The 17733-nt window shown below is 39.1% G+C and overlaps 1 protein-coding gene and 2 non-coding genes across 5 annotated transcripts in view; 1 reads left to right on the top strand and 2 right to left on the bottom strand.

Annotated features, from left to right (window-relative positions):
• The window catches only part of MDM4 (MDM4 regulator of p53), a 49060-nt gene extending 41903 nt beyond the window's left edge, over positions 1-7157 (bottom strand). Inside the window, exon 1 of one of the 3 annotated variants that reach the window (XM_049857850.1) lies at positions 7020-7157. The gene's annotated coding sequence lies outside the window, so the exon portion shown is untranslated. Of the gene's footprint in view, positions 1-7017 lie in introns of all 3 variants that reach the window. The other 2 variants (XM_049857849.1, XM_049857851.1) reach the window with 2 other exon arrangements.
• Positions 7158-16652: 9495 nt separating this feature from the next.
• On the top strand, positions 16653-16725 carry TRNAK-UUU (transfer RNA lysine (anticodon UUU)). The gene has a single exon. It is a non-coding gene; the product is annotated as a tRNA-Lys (tRNA).
• Positions 16726-16984: 259 nt separating this feature from the next.
• Positions 16985-17057, bottom strand: TRNAK-UUU (transfer RNA lysine (anticodon UUU)). Its single transcript has one exon. It is a non-coding gene; the product is annotated as a tRNA-Lys (tRNA).
• Positions 17058-17733: the final 676 nt, after the last annotated feature.

The raw sequence follows: 17733 nt of genomic DNA, 5'->3' as shown, positions 1-17733 counted from the left end.
ATAATACAAAGCATCTTCTCTGCTCACAATGCTATAAAAGTAGAAATCGATAACAGGAAAAGCAAGGAAAAAATCTAATAAATAGAAACTAAATAACACCCTGCTTAAAAACAACTGGTAATAGAAGAAACCAAAGATGAAATTTAAAAAATTCCTAGAATCAAATGAGAACAAAAACACCACATTCCAAAACCGCTGGGACACAGCAAAAGCAGTACTCAGAGGTCAGTTTAGAGCAATAAATGTACACATCAAAAAAGACAAAAGGACAAAAATCAAAACATTAACCCTATAACTTGAACAAGTAGAAACAGAGCAAGAGAAGTTCACAGTCACCAGAAGAAACAAAATAATAAAAATTACAACAGAAATAAGTGAAACAGAGAACAGAAAAAACTATAGAATCAAGAAGACTAAAAGCTGGTGTTTTGAAAGGATTAATAAAACTGTCAAAACACTGGCCAAATTGACAAAAGAAAAACAGGAGAAGATGCAAACAACCCAAATAAGAAATGAGATGCTATGGGGTTTGGTTCCTTGGTTTGGGGGTTTAGGATCATTGTTTCATGGCACATCCCTATTCACTGACCTAATAACAGTTTAGTGCTTCTGTTCTACTTCCTAGTTGCTTGTGTAATCCGGGGGTCTTAAAAGTTTGCAAGCGGCCATCGAAGGCACAATAATTGGTCTCTATTCACCTGAAAACAACAGAGGAAGAGGGGGAGTCAGAGAACGGGAGGAGGATATGAAATGTGTGGCTAATTGCCTCCATGAACAACTGCTTCCTTTGCCAGAAGATCAGAAGAACTGGATGGCACCCGGCTACCACTATTGAACATTTGATCACAGATTCCACAGAACAATCCAGATCAAAAAGGGGAAAATGCAGAAGAGCATTTCAGATTCTCATGGACTCTAGACTTTCTGGAGCCATGGAGGCTTGATGAACCCCTGAAACTATTACCCTGAGATAATCTTTAAACCTCAAATCAATAATTTTCCCTGAACTCATAACTATAGTTTCACTTACCTAGTGTAAAGGTCTGCCTTGAGCACTGAACTCTTTTAAGAACTATCTATATAGGATCAAACTGACAAAAGCAACTCGAAAGATTAGACAGAAACCTTAGGAGGCAGTGAGTTTATGTTAAGGGAGGAACAACTAAGAAAAAATGGTCACACAACTTGAAGAATGTAACCAATATCACTAAATTGTACATACAGGAACTGTTGAATTGGTGTATGTTTTGCTGTGTATATTCTCAACTACAAAATAAATTTAGAAAAAAAAAAGAGGGAAAGAAAGAAATAAGGTTGCCGGGAACCCCCCCCCCCCCCAAAAAAATGATCTCTTCCAGGCTTGGCAATGTAAGAAAAAAAGAAAATAAAACATTTGCTCAACAAAAAGAAAGAAATGAGATGAGTAACATGAAAACAGAACCAACTGAAATAAAAAGGATCATAAGAGAATACTACGAAAAAATGTACGCCAACAAATTTGAAAACCTAGAGGAAATGGGCAAATCTCTAGAAACATAACAACCTACCTAAACCAATACAAACTGAGGTAGAAAATCTGAACAGACCCATAACAAAACAAGAAATTCAAGGGGTCATAAAAAAAAAAAACTCCCAACAAAAAAAAAGCCTTGGTCCAGATAGCTTCACTGGAGATTTCTACCAAACATTCAGAGAAGAGTTGATACGAATTTTACTCCAACTATTCCAGAATATAGAAAGGGAATGAATAATCCAGAGTTCTTCTCTGAAGCCAGCATAACCCTAACACAAAAGCCAGGCAAGAACACCACTAAAAAAGGAAATCACAGACCAATATTCCCGATGAGTACAGATGCAAGAATTCTCAACAAAATCATAGCCAATAGAATACGACAGCATATCAAAAAAAGAATACATCACAGCCAAGTGGAATTCATACCAGGCATGCAAGGCTAGTTGGACATTAGAAGATCAATCAATGTAATTTACCACATAAATAAAACAAAGGAAGACTCACATGACCATATCAATCGATGCAGAAAAGGCATCTGATAAAGTCCAACACCCATTCCTGATTTAAAAAAGAAAAACTCTCAGCAAAATAGAAATAAAAGGGAAATTCCTCAACATAATAAAGGGAATTTATATAAAACCAACAGCCAACATTATCCTCAGTGGAGAGAATCTGAAAGCATTTCCCCTGAGAACAGGAACCAGGCAAGGATGCCCTTTATCACCACTTCTACATTGTGTTGCAAGTCCCAGCAGGAATAACAAGGCAAAAAAAAAAAGAAAAGGCACTCACATTAGTAAGGAAAAAGTAAAACTACTCCTATTTGCAGATGATATGATCCTGTACACAAATCCTAAGGACTCCACAAGAAAGCTACTGAAACTAATAGAAGCATTCAGCAAAGTGGCAGGATACAAAATTAACACACAAAAATCAGTTGGATCCCTCTACATCAACAAAGAAAACTATGAAAAGGAAATCAGGAAAACACCACCATTTAAAATAGCTCCCCAAAAGATAAAATACTTACAAATAAATCTAATCGGGGACATAAAAGACTTATACAAAGAAAACCACAAACCACTACTGTAAGAAACCAAGAGACCTATATATATGGAAAGATATACCATCTCTTGGATAGGAAGACTTAACACTGTGAACATGCCAATACTACCCCAAGCAATATATAGATACAATGCAATCTCGATCCAAATCCCAACAGCATTCTTCACGAATGGTGCTGGTAAAACTGGGTATCTGTAGAAAAATAAAGTAAGATCCATACCCCACACCATAAACAAACACTAACTCAAAATGGATCAAAAATCTAAATATGGAACCTAAAACTATAAAGATCATGGGGGGAAATTTTGGGACAATATTAATATCATCTTTATCTCTTTAAGGACAATTATCAGTCTAATTTTAAATATTTCTATTCCAGTGAAGCCTATATGTTATTTTTCTCTTGAAATAGCTGTGCTTGCCAACTGTCTTTGTTATTTTTCCCCCTAGAAGATATCACCTACACTGACAGGCAAAGCACATGGGGAAAACCAGACTCCAGTCCCTATCAGCCCCAGTGAGCTGGAGCTAAGAGTAAGGCAAGAAATGAGCACTAAAGTGGAAAGCCCCAAGCATCAGAAAACCACAACCAGTCTCCAGCTCATAAAATCACTACTGAGATTAGTAGTTTCTACCCCAGGTACAAGCTACATTACGATAGGGATTCAGCAAGACATAAGGGGCAAGGATCTGTCTGAGATCAGGCAGTCTCAATCTGCTTTTTCCTCAACTGCTCACGAGTTATAAGCTTCTGAAATATTCTAATTTACTTGATGAAGACAGCTGAAGAGCTGTGCTTTAGAAAAAAGGTAATTACAAGGTAACGGGACAGAAGATAAACTACAGCAGTCCATTACTTCCACGCCCAGTTGAAAGCGATGTGCCATTAAAAAGATACTGATTTAAGGGTCATGGAAGTTCACACCAGGGAGAAATTACTTTTGATTGCAAGGTACAGGAGGAAGAATTCATGGAAGGCTTCATTAGACGAAGTGGAGATAGGACAGGAAGGATTTTAAAATGGAGGAATACTTTCCAAGGAGAGAAAATATCATGTGCAGAGGCACTGATGAAGGATGTATGTTAGAAAGGTCAGCGGGTGAGCTTGAATCCAAAGCAAGATTTTGTCCCTTTTCTACTTATATTCCCTTTTGAGTACAGCTATGTGTTTCTTCGTTCCAAAATCCTTACTGGGTATCAACCACAAGCCAAGCACTATGCTAGTGCTCTCCTCCAGAGGGAGACAATGACTTAATTTTGACTTACTGGCAACAATATGTAGGATAATTTGCAGTGGAAGACTAAAACCAGCGAGTGGCCACTACGTGCTTGATGATGTTTGGAAAACCAGCCACTAAGTGCTTGACACTGCTTGGAATGCTCTTAATTTAAGGAGTTAGGAATTGTTGCTGCTAGGTACAGTCAAGTCAATTTTGACTCACAACAGCCCCATGTGAGACTCTCCGGCTCTTAACCACTACAATTCCTGTGTGTGCTGGGTTACAGCAGAAATTTTTGACTGTGGGTCAAGGTTAAAAATGTTTGAAAGCCCACTTGTTCTTAAGCTGGTGTCTTAGTCATCTAGTGCTGCTTTAACAGAAATACCACAAGTGGATGGTTTTAACAAAGAGAAGTTTATTCTCTCACAGTCCAGTAGGCTAGAAGTTCGAATTCAGGGCGCCGGCTCCAGGGGAAGGTTTTCTCTCTCTGCTGGCTCTGGAGGAAGGTCCTTGTCAGTAGTCTTCCCTTGGTCTGGGAGCTTCTCCACACAGGAACCTCAGATCCAAAGGACACGTTCTGCTCCCGGCACTGCTTTCTAGGTGGTATGAGGTACCCCTCTCTGCTTGCTTCCCTTTCTTTTTTATCTCTTGAGATAAAAGGTGGTGCAGGCCACACCCCAGGAAAACTCCCTTTACATTGGATCACGGATGGGACCTGGGTAAGGGTGTTACAATACCAACCTAATCCTCTTTAACATAAAATTACAATCACAAAATGGAGGACAATCACACAGTACTAGGAATCATGGCCTAACCAAGTTGACACATATTTTGGGGGGACACAATTCAATCCATGACAGCTGGTAACAGGGAATCCAAGGTCGTGGGGTGGGTAACCTATGTCACAAAACAATGTGTGTATTGTTTAATGCGAAACTAATTTGCTCTGTAAACCTTCATCTAAATTACAATTAAAAAAATTTTTTTAAAAAGAAAAATGTTTGAAAGCCACTGCCTTGGCACCTGTCCCTTCTCCTCTTCAATACTTGGAAAATTCTTACTCGTTCTTCTACCTAGGTCAAGGCTTTTCTGACTCCCCACAGGAAGATGATGACACCAGAGCACCACATTATGTTTTTATGTGTGTCACCTACAGGGCTGAAATCAGACAGCAGGAAAAGTCTTACACAGCTCTCATTGTTGAAGAGAGTGTAGCTTCTACCCTGCACTTAGTCCAAGAGACTCCTTACACCTCATCCTCAAAAACAGCTGCCGTCGAGTTGATTCCAACTCAGAGTGATCCTACACGACAGAGAAGAACTGCCCCATGTTTCCAAGGAGTGGCTGGTGGATTCGAACATGCCAACCTTTCAGTTAGCAGCCAAAGCTCTGAACCACTGCACCACCAGGTCTCCGTCAAATATCCACCTTTAAAGACATCGATGATTCTGAGACTCTAACTAAAATAAATGCTTAACAGAAGTTAGCAGAACCATTCTCATCAATTCCTCCAGGCCCTAAGGTCCTCTATTAACACTACTGTAATCTCTTTCAGCTGGATACATGAGAGTAAAAAACATCTTTTTATTTTAAAAAGAAACTCCTATTCAGATGTTGTTTCAGCTCTTACTAGGTCTGTTACATACCTACAAAGGTGTGTAGCAGGAGCTTACTCCAAAGGTTTGTAAAATAAACAATAAGCCAGAAACGATCTAAAAAGCCATCGAGAACTGGCTAAAGTGTTGCGCCACCCTATAATGCAATACTATCCAAGCCTTTAGAAGATGTACTCATGTCACAACATGGATAAACCTTGAAAAATTATGCTGCGCGAAATAAAGTCAGTCGCCAAGGGGCAAATACTAGATGATCTCACTTAAATAAGAAAATATATAGAAACCAAAGACTATTAATGGCTCCCAGTGGTGGGGGGAAAGGGAAGAGAAGGAGTTTTTGTTGGGGGGGGTGGTCACTGAATTTATGTTAATGGTGGTGGAACCTTTTGAATGAGGATAGTGATAAGGTGACACAGGAAAAATGTAATCGATGTAACTAAGCTGTAAATGTGGAAGTGGATGCTTTCACCACAAGAAAAAATAAGAGAAAGTATTATATGTGGACTTCATGGAAAGCTGTCCGCGATATTGTTATTGAGCAACAGGACAACACATACAAAATGATCCCACTGTTTTTTAAAAATGTGAATATGGGCAGAAAGAGTCAGGAAGGATATAACATCAAGCAGTAACAGTAGCTAGCCTGAGTAGGGATGGTGGACTGTTAATTTCACACTTTAGTATTGTTTGCATTTTTTTTTTTAACAACAGGCATGCACTATTTTTTTAAGTGTAAAATAAAAAGTTGTGATCCTGACCAGTATTATGAAAGAAAATTTTGTGAAATGAATACTTTCAAACTAAATTCTTTCATATCAGAAACGTATGAGAAGCGAGGGTACTACACCTAAAGTGACGCGTAGTACTACTTAATATCTAAAGGTTCGAAGCATCTCTGACAGATTATTTCTTCCGCGTGCCCACATCCCAAGGCTTAGGCCAGCTTCCTAACCGACACAGATCTTCACCGATGAAAGCAAAGAGCAGCACCCTATCCTCCTAGCGTAGCTTTCGAAACAATGATTTTCAAACTTGAAGACATTTAAGAATCACTGGGAGGTGTGCTGACTAAAATACATATTCCCGAGTCCCATCTCCTTCTATTTTGTTCCGGGAGGCCTGGGTGTGACTCCCAAAATGGACATTTTCACACTAGCACTCAAGTGCCTCCGACGCGGATGGCCGCTGTCCTGAAAAATACTCCCTGAAACCTTAAGAAACACTGGTCATTCTCCCTGCCCGCCCGTCTCTCACTCCTCTTCTCCAAAGTGCCTCGGTATTCCAGTTAGAACATCGTCAATCCAACTCTTTCGATCTCAGGTTTGTAACCCGTTGGCGGCAACGTCATAACGCTCCGCTCCATTTTCTTCAGTCAGGCTCCAGTTCGCGGACGCGGGAGCTCGTCTTACAGCCCTTCCCCCACCGCCCTTCTTCCGCCCGACGCGACCGTCCCCGAAGCCGCCACCCACGCCTCAAGCTCCTCCCGCCCGCTGCCCACCGCCGGGGCCCGCAGACTCGGCTGCGCCGCCGCCCCTCCCCAGGCCGTAGCTCGGCTTCCCACTCCCCGACTCCCGACTCCCCGCATAGGAGACCAAAGACTCACACCTCACAGCCGCTCCATGAGTCGCTCTTCTGCCGAGCCCAGGGGAAGGGGCGTCTGTCACAGAGCCCACGGCCTCGGCAGCATTTTGAAACGGCGAGTAATGAAGGCGCAACTTCCGGCATCTCAAACCCAGCCCATACGAGAGCTTCCGGCGAAGCTTTCGGAAACCATAGATAGGGCCGTTGGGAGGACTGGAGAGCTAGAAAGGCTCCGCTCTCCCTACCATAGAGCAAATGCTAATCCGGGGAGAGAGAGTCGCAGGAGCTGACGAGTAAGACTTAGGGTTTGGAGAAGTCTCAGTGTCTGTGATAATTACAGATGTGCTCCCACGAGATCAGACTGACGGGCGGGTGGTGGAATCCTCTACCTTACCAAGCATGATGTCCTTCTCCAGAGACTGGTCCCTCCTGATAACGTGTCCAAAGTACATAAGATGAAGCCTCACCACCCTCGCTTTTACGGAGCATTTTGGCTGTACTTTTTCCAAAATAGGTTTGTTCATTCTTCTGGTAGTCCATGATATACTCGATATTCTTCGCCAACAATTTAATTCAAGTGCATCAATTTTTCTTTGGCCTTCCTTATTCATTGTCCATCTTTTGCTTGCATATGAGGTGATTAAAAATACCATGGCGTGGGTCAGGCCCTCTTTAGTAATAGGATTTTTCTTCTTTATGTTAAAATGTAATCCATACCGAAGGCTATAGCCTTTGATCTTCATCAGTAGATCATTACCTCCCCCAACTACCTAATTTCATTTATTTCAACGTGATTCCAAATGTTTGAGGATTTCACTGAGCCGAAATACATTGTCTTGCAGTTTCTATTGATCCTAGTTTAGCATTTTAAAGAACAAGGAGTAAGTTTTCACTCTTGCCAATATGAACACTAATTATTTGAAGACAGCTACCCACCCCTAATCCTCCTTCCCCCACCCACCCCACCGAAGTTAAGAATCCTCGTGACCATTCAACTACTTATTCGACCTGACTTCAAGCTCCCTTGCCACCCTGTTTGCGAGATGGAAAAGCATCAAGTTCCGGAAAAGCATCAGTTTGTCCTGTTTTAAATGTGGCTCCCAGACCTAGATACAGACCTGTGCAGAGTAAAATGGGACAATAACCTCCCTTAATTTGCATGTCGCGCCTTGCTCTAGTTCTAGTGTAACCTGTATAGCTGGGAGATCCAAAATTCTGTACATGCAGTTGGAGAATTAATTTCTTTTCCACAATTGCTCATAGAGAGCTTGAAGTCAAAAACCATCCCCCTCAAAAAGGAGGGAGGGCTTTTTTAAGTGACCTGCTTCAACTGTTTCCCCTATTCTTTTGTGCAATTAATTTTTTTTTTTTTAATTCTCAAACAAGAATTTGCTTTGTCTATTTTAAATAGTATCTGGCTAGTTTGGGTCCCTGCCTATCTCCTGGAGTCTTTTGGAATTCAGATCCTGACATGCAATTCAGTTTGATTAAGAAAAGATGCTCAACTTTACTAATAACATGGAAATATAAATCAAAACCACCATTAGAAATCATCTCATGAAAATCAGATTGGTTTTCAGAATATCTGACAAATGCCAAGCATTAGGAAAAAATGTAGAGCAACAGAATTCTTATACATTCTTGTGAGGAATGTAGACTGTTGCAATCACTTTGGAGAGCACTCAGACATGATCTAATAGAGCTGATGGTGGGAATAGTCCGACCAGTTCCAGTCCCTCAAGTGCATATGGAGTCGAGTACAAGAATGTGGATAGCAGCATTGTTTGCAGAAGCAAAATAAAGAAATTATGGTGTATTCATTCGTATATAACAATTCGTTACACAATTACGCAATTCGATATACGATTCAATACTATGAAACAGTGAAAATTAACTATAACTACATGAATCAATATCAGTGAATTTTGGAAACGTAATAGGCAAAAATGTAAGTTGCGATAGAATATAGTTTTATGCCATATGTAAAAAATTTAAAAGCATAACAAATATTGTTTAGTACTATATGCACATGAAAGTCCTGAAAGTCTAAAGAGACGCATGACAGGAATAAACACCAAACTTAGGATAGTGGTTCCCTTTAAGGCGAAAGAAGGCGGTTGCCATAAGAGGAGGGACTACAGTTAACTTTTGTACAGGTAAAGTGGTGTTTCTTAGGTAGAGTGGTGGATGAAAGATTATAGTATTCTTTATGAAGAATGACAATGATGTTTATAAATTTTTGTATGTCTGAAGTAGTTCATAACAATTTTTTCTAAATTTTATTTAGATTATTGTTTTTGAGAATATACACAGCAAAACTTACACTAATTCAACGGTTTCTACATGTACAACTTAGTGACGTTGATTACATTCTTTGAGTTGTGCAACCATTCTCACCTTCTTTTCTGAGTTGTTCCTCCCTCATTAACTTACTGCTTCCTAAGGTTTGTGGCTAATCTTTCGAGTTGCTATTGTCAATTTGATCCCATATAGATAGTTCTTAAAAAAAGGATGATGTTAGAGAAATGCAAATTAAAACTACGATGAGATTCCATCTCACTCCAACAAGGCTGGCATTAATCCAAAAAACACAAAATAATAAATGTTGGAGAGGCTGCAGAGAGATTGGAACTCTTATACACTGCTGGTGGGAATGTAAAATGGTACAACCACTTTGGAAATCTATCTGGCATTATCTTAAACAGTTAGAAATAGAACTACCATACAACCCAGAAATCCCACTCCTCGAAATATACCCTAGAGAAATAAGAGCCTTCACACAAACAGATATATGCACACCCATGTTTATTGCAGCTCTGTTTACAATAGCAAAAAGCTGGAAGCAACCAAGGTGTCCATCAACGGATGAATGGGTAAATAAATTGTGGTATATTCACACAATGGAATACTACGCATCGATAAAGAACAGTGACGAATCTGTGAAACATTTCATAACATGGAGGGACCTGGAAGGCATTATGCTGAGTGAAATTAGTCAGAGGCAAAAGGACAAATATTGTATAAGACCACTATTATAAGATCTTGAGAAATAGTATAAACTGAGAAGAACACATACATTTGTGGTTAAGAGGGGGGCAGGGAGGGAGGGTGGGAGAGGGTTTTTTACTATTAATTAGTAGATAAGAACTGCTTTAGGTGAAGGGAAGGACAATACTCAATACATGGAAGGTCAGCTCAACTGGACTGGACCAAAAGCAAAGAAGTTTCCAGGATAAACTGAATGCTTCAAAGGTCAGCGGAGCAAGGGCGGGGGTTTGGGGACCATGGTTTAAGGGGACTTCTAAGTCAATTGGCAAAATAATTCTATTATGAAAACATTCTGCATCCCACTTTGAAATGTGGCGTCTGGGGTCTTAAATGGTAACAAGCGGCCATCTAAGATGCATCAATTGGTCTCAACCCACCTGGATCAAAGGAGAATGAAGAACACCAAGGTCACACGATAACTAAGAGCCCAAGAGACAGAAAGGGCCACATGAACCAGAGACCTACATCATCCTGAGACCAGAAGAACTAGATGGTGCCTGGCCACATCTGATGACTGCCCTGACAGGGAGCACAACAGAGAACCCCTAAGGGAGCAGGAGATCAGTGGGATGCAGACCCCAAATTCTCACAAAAAGACCATACTTTATGGTCTGACTGAGACTAGAGGAATCCCGGCAGTCATGGTCCCCAAACCTTCTGTTGGCCCAGGACAGGAACCAGTCCCGAAGACAACTCATCAGACATGAAAGGGACTGGACGGTGGGTAGGAGAGAGATGCTGATGAAGAGTGAGCTAATTATATCAGGTGGACACTTGAGACTGTGTTGGCATCTCCTATCTGGAGGGGGGATGGGAGGATAGAGAGAGTTGGAAGCTGGCAAAATTGTCACAAAAGGAGATACTGAAAGGGTTGACTCATTAGGGGGAGAGCAAGTGGGAGTACGGAGTAAGGTGTATATAAACTTATATGTGACAGTCTGACTTGATTTGTAAACGTTCACTTGAAGCTCAATAAAAGTTAATCAAATTAAAAAAAAAAAGGATGATGTTCAAGGCAGACTTCTTTTACTAGTTAAGCTAAACTATTGTTTGCTTATGAGTTCAGGGGAAAATTTTGACTTAAGGTTTAAATATTATCTCAGGGAAATAGTTTCAGGGGTTCATCCAGCCTCCATGGCTCCAGGAAGTCTAGAGTCCATGAGAATCTGAAATTCTGTTCTGTGTTTTCCCCCCTTCAATCAGGATTCTTCTATAGAATCTTCGATCAAAATGTTCAGTAACAGTAGCTGTGGATACCATCCAGTTCTTCTGGTCTCGTGCAAAAGGAAGAAGTTGTTCATAGAGGCAATTAGCCACACATTCTATATCCTCCTCCTATTCCCGAATCTCCTTCTTCCTCTCTTGCAGGTGAATAGAGACCAATTGCTGAGCCTTGGACGCATACTTTCAAGCTTTTAAGACCCCAGGCACTATGCAACTAACTAGAACAGAAGCACTATGTTATTAGGCCAATTAACTGGGATGTCCCATGAAACCACGACCCTAAACCTCCAAACCAAGGAACCAAATCCCGTGAGGTGTTTGGTTGTACATAAGCAGCCTCGGCAACTACTTTTTTTTTTGTCCAATTCGACAGCACTGGATTTAGATATTGTTGTGAAAATATCTATCACACAACTTTTGCCTGTTCTACTTTTTACAGGTGTACAACTTATAGACAGCAATTACAATAATTGGCTGTGCAACCCTCCCTACCCTTAATCAGTGGAATTTTTCCATCACCATCACACCCCTGTTCCCCCTCCGTCCCACTCCTGGTAACCACTAATAAACTTTGGTTTCTGTACATTTGTCTTTTCTTGTTTTTTTATGAGTGAGGTCATACAATATTTGTCCTTTTGTGATTGACTTATTTTGCTCAGCGTAATGTCTTCAAGCTCCATCTATACTGTAGCGTGTAACAAGACTTCATTTCTCCTACTGGTGAGTAGTATTCCATTGCATGTATGTACCTCATTTTGTTTATCCAGTCCTCTGTTGATGGGCATTTAGATCATTTCCACCTTTTGGCTATAGCGAATAGTGCTGCAATGAACATTGGTGCACAAGTCTCTTTTTGAGTCTCTGCTTTCAAGACTTTTGGGCATATACTTAGGAGTGGAGTTGCTAGATCATATGGTAGTTCTATTTTCAGTTTTTTGAGCAACCAGCATACTGTTTTCCATAATGGCTGTACCATTTGGCATTCCCACCAGCAATGGATAAAGGGTTCGAAGTTCCCCACATCCTGGTCAACATTTGTCATTTTTTTTTTTTTTTTTTAATCTTAGCCATCCTAGTAGGAGTGAAATGGTATTTCATGGTGGTTTTGTTTTGTAACTCTCTGATGGCTAATGATGCTGAGCACCTTTTCATGTGTCAATAGCCATTTGAATGTCCTCTTTGGTGAAATGTCTATTTAAGTCCTGTGCCATTTTATAATTGGGTTATTTGTCTTTTCGTTGTCAAGTTATCAAAACTTTATATATGTTTTGGTTATTAGATTCTTGTCAGATATATGGTTTTCAAAGATATTCTCCCAGTCTTTGGCTTGTCTTTTCTTTTTTGGTAAAGTCTTTTGATGAATGAAAGTTTTAATTTTTATGAGTTTCCATTTATTTAGTCTTTTGCTGTTTGCGCTTTTGTTATTATATTAGATGATCTGTTGTTGAAAGCTAGGCCTGACAACATTGCCCATGTGTTTTCTCCTAAGAATTTTATGGTTTTAACTTGCACATTTAGGTCCTTAATGCATTTTGAATTTGTTTTTGTGTATGGTGTGAGGTACAGATTCTGTTCCATTTTTCTACATGTGGAAGTCCAATTTTCCCAGCACCATTTACTGAAGAGACTCTTCTTTCCCCATCAAATGGACTGAGCACCTTTGTCAAAAATCAGTTGAACTTAGATGTGTGGGTTTATTTCTGGACTCTCAATTCTTTTCCATTGGTCTATGTGTCTATTACTATACCAGTACTACATCGTTTTGAATACTGTAGCTGTATAGTGTGTTTCAGAGCCCTGGCAGTGCAGTAGTTAAGAATTATGGCAGCCACTCCTTGGAAACCCTATAGGCCAGTTCTACACTCTGTCCTGTAGGGTCGCTACAAGTTGGAATCAACTCGATGGGAACAGGTTGGGTTTTGGTTTTTATGGTTTGTTTTAAAATCAGAAAGTGTGAGTCCTTCTTCTCTGTTCTTTTTCTACATTGTTTTAGGTATTCAGGATCACTTGCCATTCCATATAAGGTTAAGGTTTTGGTTTCCTATTTCTGTAAAGAAGGCTGTGGGAATTTTGGTCAGGATTGCATTGAATCTATAGATCACTCTGGATAGTGCTGACATCTTAACAATATGAAGTCTTTCAATCCATGAACATGGAACATCTTTCCATCTATTTAAGCATTCTTCAATCTCTTTCAGTAATGTTTTATAGTTCTCAGTATATAAGTCCCTCATGTCCATAGTTAGATTTATTCCTGGATATTTTACTTGCTTCAATGCAATTGCCAATGGGATTGTTTCCCTAAATTCCCTCTGAGATTTCTCATTGCTGATGTATAGAAGCCCAACTCATTTTTGTTTGTTGACCTTGTACCCTGCAACGTTACTAAATTCCTCTGTTAACTCTAGAAGCTTTCTTGTGGGCTCTTTGGGATTTTTTACATATTGGATCATATCATTCACAAGTAGAGATAATTGTACTTCTTCTCCAATCTGTAAACCTTTTATTTATTTTTCTTGTCTTATTCATAATTAATTTTTAAAGAAAGACTATGTTAGGCCAATAATATTGACTTCTAATCCCTTTAGAACTGGAAGGGGCCTTAGAAAAATCACTTAATTTCCTATTCATATCTTTTGTCCATTTTTCTATTGTATTATTTATTTTTTCTTATGAATTTGTAGAAATTTTTATATAATCTGGATATTAATCCTTTTAGGTTATATGTATTACAAATAACATCTTCAAATCTGTAGCTGTGTTTACTTTTTAAATGGTACTTTTGGTGAACAGAGCTTTTTTTTTTTTTTTAGGAGCCAGATTTATTGTTTTATTTTGTTTTTTTTTTCCTCTTTGTTATTAAGAGATTCTTCACTGTCCTGGGGCCATAAAGATATACTTGTATATTTTCCTCTAAAACTTTTAAAGATCTGCTTTCCACATTTAGGCCCTTAACACAGCAGGAATTGATTTTGAGATATGTTGCAACATAGAGACTCAATTTTATTTTTTCCGTTTGAATAATAAACATTACAGCTCCATTTATTGAATAGCTAATCCATAGACTTTTGAACTAATCTTTGCTTCCCATTTAACATAGTCATTGAAGGTTTTTTGAAGAGACCTTAAAAACGAATAGGATTTCAAGAGGCAGAGACAGGAGAAGTCATTCGAAGAAGAGTCGTGGCATAAAGAATAGGGAGAGGAAAGAGATGATTCATCAGAAGACATGGTCTGGAAAATGAGAGGCATCCACTTGGATTTAAGTTTTCGTTACTGTGTAGAAGATTAGCATAGTATCAAATTGCACTGTGTGGGATAGTAGCCACCAGTCACACGTAGTTTGAAATGTGGCTAGTTCAAAATGAAATGTGCTATAAGTGTATAATAAACTTTGGATTTCAGAGACTTAGTACAATAAAAGAATGTAAAATATCTCACTAATAATGTTTTATATTAATTACATGTTAAAATTTTAACATTTTGGATATATTGATTTGACTATAATATACTATAAAATTATTTCACTGTTTTTTACTCTTTTTTAATGTGGCTATAGAAAAATTTAAATTATGTATGTGGCTTGCTTTACGTTTTTATGGCACTGGTATAGAATGCTAGCAAAGTAGGCTGGGGACAGATTGGAGAGGGTTTTTGAATGCTGCCGTAAAAAATTCCATGTGTCATTCAATAAGTGGTAGGGAAGAATCAAAGGGTCTTGGGCAAAAAAAAAAAAAAGAAAAGGCACTCTAATATTCTTGATTTGATGACTCAGCATGCCATCTGATGACACAGCTAGACGTGGCAAACCTTTCCACCAGTAGCTCTGGGCAGTATTTTTGGATGTGATTTTTACAGAGAAACTTAATATGGTAGCCCTTGTTGTCTTTTTTAATGTAACACAAATGGAATGAAAATCATGTGTACTCCATTGAGTGAGAAATTGGAATATTAATGAGCCAAATTTTCAATAGTTCCCCATAGCTTACGTGATGAAGTTACTCTTTTTACCTGAAATTAACCTAATATTGTCAGCTTTTCCAATTCTCTGCATCTTCCTTCGCTGTTATCAAATACGTTGTCTTTGCTGAAGAATGGATGGTGTCAGAGAACGGTAGAAAGAGAAGAACCCAAGGAGTCTGTTCTTGTTTCAGCTTGGCCGTTAAGTCTTTATATGACTTAATGAAAGCTTATTATATGACAGACACTGTTTTGAACAGCTTACATGCATCATCTTAGTTAATTCTCACAACCAGTCTGTGTGAGACACAGAGAAGTATGTTGGCCCAGATCATATAGTAATAGCAAAGAGAAGGCACTTGAATTTCAGAATGCTGGCTTTGTAGAAGCATGTATCTTTTCAGTTTTTCAATGTGCATGTATCAACCATTTCTTTAAAAAGAAAATGATTTGAGATATTACCTAACTAAATATATTTGTACATTTTCCCCATGTTGTATTCTTCTATAACATTCCATATTCAGGCTGTACCACCATTTATATAGACATTTATGTCGTTTCTAATTTTCTCCAGTTAAAATGCCACGATCATCTCTCCCGTAGTTACATCTTTTTGTGTATCTCTGATTATTTTTTTAGGACAAATTCTGAAAGTAGACTTGTGGACCCAGAGCAATCACTCCCAACATAGGAAAGGATAGATTTAAAGGAAGGCAACATCAGCTAACAAAAACCCTTTTTGGGGTCCCACTGAAAAAGCCCTACAGTGGGGAATTCTCAGTGCTAGCCCTATAAGAAGGCAATATTCCAGTTACTGGTGGCTGCTAGGGGGAAGAGCCTCAAATGCCAAAATCAATAGCATTTCTCTTTGCTGTCTTTCCTGTCTTTCTGGCTTAGCAGGGCTTCTGTCCCCATGGTTTGGGCCGCTTAAAATCACTTGGACACCTTCAGTGAGCTTGCAGAGCAATCTCACTACCCCTCCACAGGGTTCTTTCTCCCACTTCATACCACGCGGCTAAACGCAGTAGCTTCAGAATAGCACATTTGTATTCTCTCTTACAGAGACTCGGTTCTTTTCTGTCGTGGTTGAGATTTAAAGCATTGATGTCCACCGTATTATCAATAGGAAAATAGACCTGATTTCACTACAGCGCCTCAAAAGCGATACATCACATTCTCTTAAACCTGAATCGATTACAAATCGAAGCCTAATAATGGTTATTGAGTAGATAGATATGTGGCAATTCTGAATTAGCTGGTAATGTTGGTGAAAGATACAGAATTTGTGTTTTCAGTTTATCTTCAGCTCATCGATGCTAATCTTTCTTTGGTTTAAACTACTTTCACAAAATGCAGGATAGAATTGCATACACAAACTTTCTCATTCTTATATAAGACATTGCAATAAAGCATCTTACCACTAGAGCCCGGATAGCTCAGTCGGCAGAGCATCAGACTTTTAATCTGAGGGTCCAGGGTTCAAGTCCCTGTTCGGGCGGTTCTATTTCGAACCCTCCCTTTTTTTTTCCCCCAACTGTTCCAGTCTGAAAATATAAATTCCTTCTCGCTGGGAGATCGCAGTGCAAAACCTCGAGATTAACCATTTTTGCATAGTTGTTTATTTTTTTCCTTGAGAATATGTTTATCTAGCACGTTTCAAACTCAATAAAAAAATGAACTGAATTCCATTAAAAGTGGAAGTATTCTGTGATATTTGAAATTTAGCATGATATTAGATCTACGGGCAAAAGCCACTGCGCCCGAACAGGGACTTGAACCCTGGACCCTCAGATTAAAAGTCTGATGCTCTACCGACTGAGCTATCCGGGCGCTCACTTTGAAATCTTTCCTCTATTTACTTGATATAATTCTAATAGGTTGTTTCCCTGTGTCGAATTAAATTTAGATTTTAGTCGGATTTAAAGCCAGTTTCCACAAGGTAAAATAAATTATAAATCCATTTTTTCCTTTACCGAAAACATGTGTTTGTCAACCTCCGTCGTATTTCATGTTTAATAAACTGCCAGTATATACTAAACTGTCTAAAAGTAAATTAACCCAGAAAACCCAGTGCCGTCGAGTCGATTCCTACTCATAGCGACCCTATAGGGCAGAGTAGAAAGTAAATTAATGGCAGTAAATTACAGAATAACAGGCAGCCAAGCTAGACATTCAAAATTCATAGACAGAATTGCAATTCTCTTTTATCTCTCACTTCCATGATAGGACTCTTAATTTCAGTTTTTCTACTGAACCAGATTACAGCATCTTTCCCATTAATGAAAAATGAATTCCCATTTACCAGGTGATGTGGCTTGTTAGAATAAACATTCCTCAGCACAAAAGAAGGACTGAAGCATTGGGTCCATGAATGGCGCTGCCAGTGGGAAAACTGAAGTGACTGTGTGAAGGTGAGTCTCCATTTAGATTGTGGGAAGGGAGTTTAGACCTTTAATTTGGATTCCGATTCAACCTTTGCCTTTTCCCCTTTCTGGCCAACTTTCAC

This window comes from Elephas maximus, chromosome 18 (assembly GCF_024166365.1).
Source record: "Elephas maximus indicus isolate mEleMax1 chromosome 18, mEleMax1 primary haplotype, whole genome shotgun sequence".
NCBI lineage: Eukaryota > Metazoa > Chordata > Mammalia > Proboscidea > Elephantidae > Elephas > Elephas maximus.
The sequence above is the reverse complement of the archived record's forward strand: the minus strand, read 5'-3'. Positions and strand labels throughout refer to the sequence as shown.